The sequence below is a fragment of the Plecotus auritus genome (assembly GCF_963455305.1).
Source record: "Plecotus auritus genome assembly, chromosome: 4".
In the NCBI taxonomy this organism is placed as follows: domain Eukaryota; kingdom Metazoa; phylum Chordata; class Mammalia; order Chiroptera; family Vespertilionidae; genus Plecotus; species Plecotus auritus.
The window spans coordinates 104039497-104048817 of NC_137775.1; the positions used below are offsets into that span (position 1 = coordinate 104039497).

Genomic DNA, 9321 nt, shown 5'->3' on the forward strand with positions numbered 1-9321 from the left:
TTACCAGAGTTATATCCTCTTGTATCAATCCCTTTAGTCTATGGAGTGGCCTTCCTTATCTCTTGTGGCCTTTACTTTGAGGTCTATTTTGTCAGATATAAGTATTGCTACCCCAGCCTTTTTTTCATTTCCATTTGTCTGAAATGTTTTTTTCCATGCTTTCACTTTCAGTCTGTTTGAGTCCTTTGTCCTGTGGTGGGTCTCCTAGAGACAGCATACTGGTATATATGGGTCATGTTCTCTTATACATTAAGCTGCCCTATGTCTTTTGATTGGAGCATTTAATCCATTTACATTTAAGGTTATTATTGCTAGGTACTTGCTTATTGCCATTTTATTTTTTATGTCTGTGTTTCACTCGCTCTTTCTATTTCTACTTCTTACACCAGTCCCTTTAGGATTTCTTGCATTGCTTGTTTGGTGGTAATAAACTCCTTTAGCTTTTTTTCCTGCAAAGCTCCTGATTTTCCCTGCAATTTTGAATGCTAGCCTTGCTGGATAGAGTAGTCTTGGGTTCAGTCCCTTGTTTTTCAATACTCTGTATACTTCATGCCAGTCCCTTCTGGTATAATGTGTTTCTGTTGAGAAATCATCTGATAGTCTAATGCCGTGGTCGGCAAACTGTGGCTCGGGAGCCACATGCGGCTCTTTGGCCCCTTGAGTGTGGCTCTTCCACAAAATACCATGGCCTGGGCTAGTCTATTTTGAAGAAGTGGCATTAGAAGAAGTTTAAGTTTAAAAAATTTGGCTCTCAAAAGAAATTTCAATCATTGTACTGTTGATATTTGGCTCTGTTGACTAATGAGTTTGCCAACCACTGGTCTAATGGGAGATCCCTTGTAGGTAACTTTCTGTCTTTCTCTTGCAACCCTTAATATTCTTTCTTTGTCATTAACATGTGCCATTTAAATTATGATGTGACTTGGTATGGGTCTTTTTGGGTTCATCTTGTTTGGGACTCTATGTGCTTCCAAGGCTTGTGTGACTTTCTTCTTCTTCAAGTTAGGGAAGTTTTCTGTCATTATTTCTTCAAAAAGGTTTTCTATTCCTTGTTTAACTTCTTCTTCTTCTGGTATCCCTATTATTCAGATGTTGTTTTATTTCATATAATCTCAAAGGTTCCTTAAACTCTCCTTCTGCTTTTTGTTTTTTCCATTAAAATCCCATTTGTTTATACAGATATGCAGGGCATTATGGGGGATCCCACTCCATCCTCCATGCCCAAGGGACAGGCAAAAAGAAAACATCTCTCTCCATTGATGACTCTGTGAGGCATAGGGGACTTCCCTTGGAGGAATGTTGAGGGAGGTAGGGGCAGGTGTCTCCACAGATGGCATTGCCTGCTCCCTGGGCAGTTACTGGCCCTGGAGTCATTGGGTAGTGTTTGGAAAGTTGTGCTGAGGGAACTGGAGGGGAGGGTGGTGGGTGTGTTTATGGGGTGGGCCAGGCCCAGCACTCCCACTGAGGACAGCCTAGATCCAGCTGGCTCCATGGCTCCCGGTGGACCCAGAGCAGGGGTGTCTGGGTTCCTTCCAGCACAGCTTCCACCCAGGTCTGGAAGGATGGAGTGGAGAGATGGGGGTTCAAAGAGAGAACCTGGCACCTCTGGCATCTTAGAAAAGCTGATCCCCAAGGGCACCCAGCCCTGGTTGTGCTGTCCCCAGAAGTCAGCTAGGAGACCAGGAGTGGGTGTCAGGGTAGAGATGAAACTCCTGGAGGCCCTTTTGGAGGGTGATTCCTGAAGGAAACAACTCTCCAGGCTGGATGCTGGGGAAGGGCAGTCCATGGGGGAATGCTTCCTGCAGAAAGGGCCTTTAGCACCACAGACTCCAGGCATGAAGGAAGAGGCTGGGCCTCTAGGCCTCCAGATGGAGGCTGTCACCTCAGTACCACCTGCCCAGCTTTGTTCCCTGGCCAGGGCAGGGCCAGGTGGACATCATACAAAGACCTTGGCCAGGGCATCAGTGTCTGCACTGGCAATGAGGGCATTGCTAGGGTGGCAGGCAACAGGATGGATGTCCTCCTGGTGCTTCTTTGTGGGTCATAATCTCCTGCACCCACATTTTGTTGTCCAGGCTCCACAGATGCAGGGAGCAGTCGTGGCTTACTGACATCAAGGCAGGTGACAGCATTTAAGTGGGCAACCATGGAGTGCAGATATTTTCCTGTTCTGTTGTCCAGGCAGTAGATGTCTCTGCCATCATGGGTTGTGATGGTGAGGGGCTAGTTTGGATGACATACCACCTGGTTGATCTGGGTTGGGCCACTGCTCCCCTGGGACTCCAGCCTGAGGAGGGCACTGCCAGCCTCCAAGTCATACAGGACAGAGGCCACGGTGTGTGCCAGTTTGGTGCTGGTGAAGGCCACTGAGATGAGGATCCTGTGATTGCTGGCTGTGGGGAAGGTACAGAGGCAGGCCAGGTTGCTGCTACTGGGGTCCCAGTGTGAGTGGTGCCACAGGCAAGCAGGAGGCAAGACACTGGGAGTTGGGACTGAAGGCCAGGCCCCAAACAGCATACCTGTGGCTCTCCAGGATGTGGCTCAGCACGCTTGGGTCATAACAACCATAGGGGTCTATGTTGAGGTCTGGAATCTTCCAGCTGTGGATGCAGGCTTCTGCTCCACCACTGTAACAGTATTCACTGTTGCTTCCCATGGCTACTGCCAACACAGGACCCCTGTGAGCCTGGAAGGCATGGATAGGTTCCATGTCTTGTGCAGCATTCTTCTTGGCTGTGATGGTCTTCTGCAGTTCCAGAGCTTGAGTGTGCCATCTTTGGAAGCAGTGAGTAAAGTTAACTGGCTGTAGTAGAAAGCCAGGGAATGAATGCCATCGTAGTGTGATCAAAGTGTAAATTTGGGGTTCCACATCTTCTTAAAGACATATTTGCTGTTAGACAGGACACAGCTAAAGTCATTGTCTTTGGTGATGGTGAGATCTGCCAAGTCCCCCAGGCTTACCTCCCCGCCCCCGATAGTGTCCATGATGAAAATGTCTTCATGTGGCCAGAGCTAGGCTATGCCAGGAGGCTGGCCTGTCACTTTGGGTGGCAGCCCATCCATATCCCAAAGGTCAGCCAAAATTCCCTGAGTTTGACCCACTGGCTTTCCAGCTCATGGTGATTCCCCCTTTCCAGCATATCGCCAAGGGTCCAGAGAGCCATCCCCATCCTCTCATGAGCCCAGAAAATTGAACTCATTAATGGCATCCTCTGAGTCATCTTCCTTGTCTTCATCCTCTAGTTCAGGCACCAGGGCCTTGGCTGGAAACTTCACATGCTGCTTCTTGTGCTGCACACTGTCCACTTCATCATCCTCATTGCTGTCTTCATCCTCACAGCTCTGCATGGAGGGGATCTGCTTCAGCACTGAGCCACCCAAGTGCTCTCTGCCATCTTTGCTTGCTTCATTCCTCTTGATCTGTTCCTCAATCAGTTTCACCAGGAGTGATGCCCCACCACTGAGTCACCCAGGGCCTGGTGTGGCCCTAGGGCCCCCTCTGCTGGGCTCCATGGCCCTGAAGAGCTCCAATGAGCATCCCAGGAGGGGTCACACCCACTTGGACAGCTTGTCCAGGATGGTGCCCATGTAGCCTACCTCTTCCAGGTACTGTTGAAGAAGTTCCACACCAGTGGGATGTTCTCCAGGGTGACCGACTCCACAGGGCCATTGGAGACTTGTTCTAACAGTTCCAGTTTCTTTCCCCCCTGGTTCGGGTCTGTCCCAAACTTTAATTTATTATATTTAGCCCTCTCCTGCTTCAGCACATATTCTAACATCTTGATCCTCCACATCAGGTCTTTCTTGAGATTCTCTTGCTTTTTCCTTTCTCCTTGGAGGAAAGCCAAGCCACCTGGGCCTGCAGTTTTGGGCACTCAGTCTTCCAGTGGGCCTTCTGCACTTGGAAGCATGCCTACTGGTGCTGGATAAAGTCTAGTCAGTCTCCCTTAGCAATGGGAGCCACCTGGGGGCAGGGGCAGAGACCCAGACTGTGAACAATAGAGGGCCACACCTGAGCCAGTGGGCAGCAGGAGAAGGCAGCAGTGGCCGCAGGCTCCTCTATCAAGGAGCCCCCAGCCAGCCAGCATGTCCACTGTGCCTCCTCCTCCTTTTTACTTTTCTTTTTCCAATTGCTGTTTAGATTGGGTGTTTTTTTTTTCACCCTGTCTTCTAACTCACTAGTTCAGTCCTCTACTTCTTCTAGTCATTGAGCTGCTTGTAATTCTCAGTCAGATGTTTAAGGATCTTTATGACAATTAATCTGAATTCTTTATCTGAGAAATTACTTGCCTCCATTTCATTTAGTTCCTTTTCTGGCGATCCCTCCTTTTCCTTCTTTTGGGGATTGTTTCTTTGTCTCCCCATTTTTGCAGTTTCTTTGTATTTGTTTCCATGTAATGTGTGCTGTCTTTTCTTTATGGCCTTGAGCAACCTGATTGAAGTCCAGGAAGTTGAAGCCCCTAGCAGTCTAGTAGTCATGGACTCCTTGGCCCAGAGGCTGAGTCTGCCTTGAGTCACAGCCTTTAGTGTCTCTGTGCTGAGTTGAACTCCCTAACCCCAAGGATCTTGTCTCTTGGGTATCCTCTGCAGATGGTCAGGATCGCTGGGGGCACATGCATAGTTCCTCTGGTGTGAGACTCCCTGTGAGTTCTCAGAGCCCTCTGGTATGCAATTCACTGTGTGAGGGTTAGGGTTAAGGTTTGGGGTTAGGGTTAGGTAAATGTGTAGGAGAGTGTTAGAAATACATAGAATTCACATTAAAAGAGCTAGAAAATATGTAGGCAAGTGTTTGAAAAATTGAATTTATGTATAATTTATGTATAAATAAATTTATGTATAATTCTTGTTTATAGAGCTGGAAAATGTGTTAGTGTCTGAAACACTTAGAATTCACGATTACAGAGCTAGCAAATGTTTTGGAAAGTGTTTGAAAGACTTAGAATTCACGATTAAAGAGCTGGGAAATGGGGATAAGAAGGTTAGTTTTGGGGTTAGGATTAGGAGTTAAGGTTAGGTTTAGGGTTAGGGCTTTGGGTTAGGGTTAGAAAATTATATAGGATAGTGTTTGAAATACTTAGAAATCATGTGACAGAGCTGGGAAATGTTTAGGAAAGTGTTTGTAAAAAGTTAGAAATCACATTGAAAGATCTGGGAAATGTATTGGAACGTGTTTGAAAACAGAATACATGTTTAAAGAACTGGGATATGTTCATGAAAATGTTCGAAACATAGACATCTTATTCAAAGAGTTGGGAAATGTTCAAGGAAGTTTTTGAAACAGAATTAACATAGAAAGAGCTGGGAAATATGAAGAAAGTGTTTGAAACAGAATTCACATTTAAAGAGCTATGAAATATGTAGGAAATTTTTTGAAAACACATAATTCACGATGATAGCACTGGGAAATGTGTAGGAAAGTGTTTGAAACCCTTAGAATTCATGCAGAACAAACTGGGAAATATGTAGGAAAGTAGTTGAAAACAATTAGAATTCACCTTTAAAGATCTGGGAAATGTGTAGGAAAGTGTTTGAAAAAGAATTAATGTTGAAAGAGCTCTGAAGTGTGTAGGGAAAAGGTTGAAAACAGAATTCACATTTAAAGAGGTGGAAGATGTGTAGGAAAGTGTTTCAAACACAGAATTCACATGTAAAGAGTGGGGAAATATTCAGGGAAGTGTTTGAAACAGATTTCCACTTAAAGAGCTGGGAAATGTGTAAGAAAGTGTTTAAAATACTTAGAATTCACATTGAAAGACATTGGAAATGTGTAAGGAAGTGTATGAAACAGAATTCATGTTTAAAGAAATGGGAAATGTTTAGGAAAGTGTTTGAGAAAAACTTATAATTCAGATTAAAATAGCTGTGAAATGTGTAGGAAAGTGTTTGACAATAGAATTCACATTTAATGAGGTGGGAGATGTATAGGAAGGCATTTGAAGCACTTAGAATTCAATTAAAAGAGCTGGAAAATGTGTAGGAAAGTATTGAAAACACTTAGAATTCACATTGAAAGATCTGGGAAATGTGTAGGGAAGTGTTTGAAACACTTAGAATTCAATGAGAAGAGCTGGAAAATTTGTAGGGAAGTGTTTGAACCACTTAGAATTCATGATTAAAGAGATGGTAAATGTGTAGGATAGTGTTAGGGATAGGGTTAAGGTTAGCAGTTAGTGTTAGGGTTAGGGTTAGGGGTTAGGGCTTAGGGTTAGGGTTAGGGTTTTGGGTTAAGGTTATGGAAATGTGTAGGATATTAGACTTCACATTGAAAGATTTGGGAAATATGTAGGAATGTGTATGGAAAAACTTAAAATTAACATTTATAGAGCTTGGAAACGTGTAGGAAAGTGTTTGAAACAACTTATAATTGATGTTGAAAGAGCTATGAAATGTGTAGAAAGTGTTTGAAAACAGAATTCACATTTATAGAGCAGGGAAATTTGTAGGAAAGTGTTTGAAAACACAATTCACGTTAAAAGACCTGGAAAATGTTTAGGATAGTGTTGGGAAGAGATTTCATGTAAAAAGAGGTGGGAAAAGTGTGGGAATGTGTTTGAAAACACTGAGAATTCACCTTTTAAGAGCTGGTAAGTGTTTGAAAACACTTAGAACTCATGATTAAAGAGATGGCTAATGTGTAGGATAGCGCTCTGGTTAGAATTAGTGTTGGAGTTAGGCGATAGGGTTACAGTTAGGGGTTAGGTTTTGGAATAGAGTTTAGGGTTAGAGTTAAGGAATTGTGGAGGATATTGTTTGAAACACTAGAATTCACATTGAAAGACTTGGGAAATATGAAGGAAAGTGTTTAAAAACACAATTCAGCCCTAGCTGATTTGGCTCAATGGATAGAGCGTCAGCCTGTGGACTGAAGGGTCCCAGGTTCGATTCTGGCCAAGGGCACATGCCTGGGTTGAGGGCTTGGTCCCTAGTAGGGGGCGTGCAGGAGGCAGCCAATCAATGATTCATCACTGATGTTTCTCTCTCTCTCTCTCCCTCTTCCTTCTTCTCTAAAATCAATAAAATATATTTTTTAAAAAACACACACACAAGCCGAAACCGGTTTGGCTCAGTGGATAGAGCGTCGGCCTGCGGACTGAAGGGTCCAGGGTTCGATTCCGGTCAAGGGCATGTACGTTGGTTGCGGGCACATCCCCAGTGGGGGGTGTGCAGGAGGCAGCTGATAGATGTTTCTCTCTCATCAATGTTTCTAGCTCTCTATCCCTCTCCCTTCCTCTCTGTAAAATATCAATAAAATATATTAAAAAAAAAAACAAAAAAAAACCACACACACACACAAAAAAACCCAAAAACAACAACAACAACAACAACAACAAAAACAATTCATGTTAAAAAAGCAGGGAAATGTGTAGGAAAGTGTTTGAAAATACTTAGAATTCACCTTTAAAGATCTTTTAAATGTGTAAGAAAGTGTTTGAAAAAAATTGGAATTCACATTTAAAGAGCTGGGAAAAGATTAGGAAGGTGTTTGAAAACCCTTAGACTTCATGTTTAAAGAGCTGGTAAATGTAGAATTCACTTCTAAAGAGTGACAAATATGTAGAAAAGTCAAAACACTTAGAATTTACTACTAAAGTGCTGCAAACTATGTAGGAAAATGTTTGAAAATACTTACAATTCACATTAAAGACCTGGGAAATGTGTACGATAGTGTTAGGGTTAGGGTTACATTTCGGGTTAGGTGATAGGGTTAGGGTTAGTGTTAGGGTTAAGGTTTGAGGTTAGGGTTAGGGAATTGTGTAAGATATTGTTTGAAACACTAGAATTCAATTGAAAGTCTTGGTAAATATAAAGGAAAGTGTCTGAAAACAGAATTCACATTGAAAGAGCTGGGAAATGTTTGGGAAAGTGTTTGAAACACTTAGAGTTCATGTGAGAAGAGCTGGGAAATGTGTAGGAATGTTTTTGAAAACACTTAGAATTCACCTTTTAAGAGCTGGAAAGTGCAAAGGAAAGTGTTTGAAAACACCTTGAATTCACAATTAAAGAGCCAGGAAATGTGTAGCCTAGGGTTTAGGGGTAGGGGTAGGGTTAGGGTTAGGAAAATGTGTAGGATATTGTTTGGAACACCAGAATTCACGCTGAAAGCACTGGGAAATATGTAGGAAAGTGTTTGAAAAGAGTTGTAATTACTGTTGAAAGACCTGGGAAATGTGTAGAGAAGTGTTTGAAACACTTAGAATTCACATTTATAGAGCTGTGAAATGTGTAAGAAAGTGTTTGTAAACAGAAATCACGTAGAAAGAGCTGGGACATGTGTATGATAAATTTAGCGTTATGGTTATGGTTATGGTTATGGTTAGGGTTAGTGTTATGGCTTTTGGTTAGGTTTACGGTGGTAGATCTTCCTGACCTCTGAGCCAGGTCTGGTTCCACTCTTGCTGGACAGGGATGCACCAGTCCTCTGGAGGGAAGAGATGGCGCTGTGCCAGGAACTGAAGAAAAAGTGTGAAAGCTTTGATGAAGAAGCAGCTGGCTGGGGAATTAGTGTGAAATGCTTGAATTGCGGGACACATTGGTCTCCAACACTTGGAACGCACCTGCAGCGGGTTCCTCCAGGGGCTGCGCCTGTCTGAGATTTATTTGAGGAACAATGGCCTCCCCCTGGTGCGCTTCCCCTGAGTGTGTACAGCTGGGGTTCCCGGGCCCCTGAGTGTAGACACGTGTCCTCCGGCCCTTCCGTCTAGGGATCTGGAGGCGAGCAGCCCGCAAGAGACAGGAGAGACCGAGGCTTTGTCTAAAGGCCACCGCACGTGGCTCACAAGACAGGGTGGGGGTCGCAGGGCCATCGGAGGGTCCTTCCCCCTCGTTCGCCCTACCGGGATGGTGGGGGGGGGGGGGTTCGGGCCCAGGTGACCCGCCTGCTTCTCCCCTGGGTTGTGGGCGTGCCATGGTCAAGCATCCCCCTGAGCCCAGGGTGTGTGTAGGTGGAGGGGGCAGTCGTGTGCCTGGGGGCGGCATGGTCCCCGCGTCCTCCCACCCCACAGAGACCCCGCAGGCCGATGTCGCTGGGTAGGCAGAGGTCAGCTGTCTCCCGTGTAGTCCTGGGCCCTCACCTTCCCAGTTGGCGGGTGGCATCTTTCCCCTGGGGGAGGGGGGCTCTCCCTCGCTTTCGCACAAACCGGGTGGGGGCGTCGACCTCGTTCTGGTCTGGACCAGCCGCACCTGTCTGTCCTTTCCCACTCCCATGCCCCTTCCCAGATGAGACGTGGGCTGAATTTAAGCATAGTAGTCAGAGAGGGAAAAAAACTAGCCAGGATTCCCTCAGGAACACAGTGATCAGGGAAGAGCTGACAGAGGCCCAGC

At 45.1% G+C, this 9321-nt stretch overlaps 1 pseudogene across 1 annotated transcript in view; it reads right to left on the minus strand.

Moving 5' to 3' along the window:
- Positions 1–1936: 1936 nt before the first annotated feature.
- The window catches only part of LOC308246759 (striatin-4-like), a 135293-nt pseudogene continuing 127908 nt past the window's right edge, over positions 1937–9321 (minus strand). The window contains exon 2 of the transcript in view: positions 1937–3859. The product of the transcript in view is annotated as a striatin-4-like (transcript). The remainder of the gene's footprint in view (positions 3860–9321) is intronic.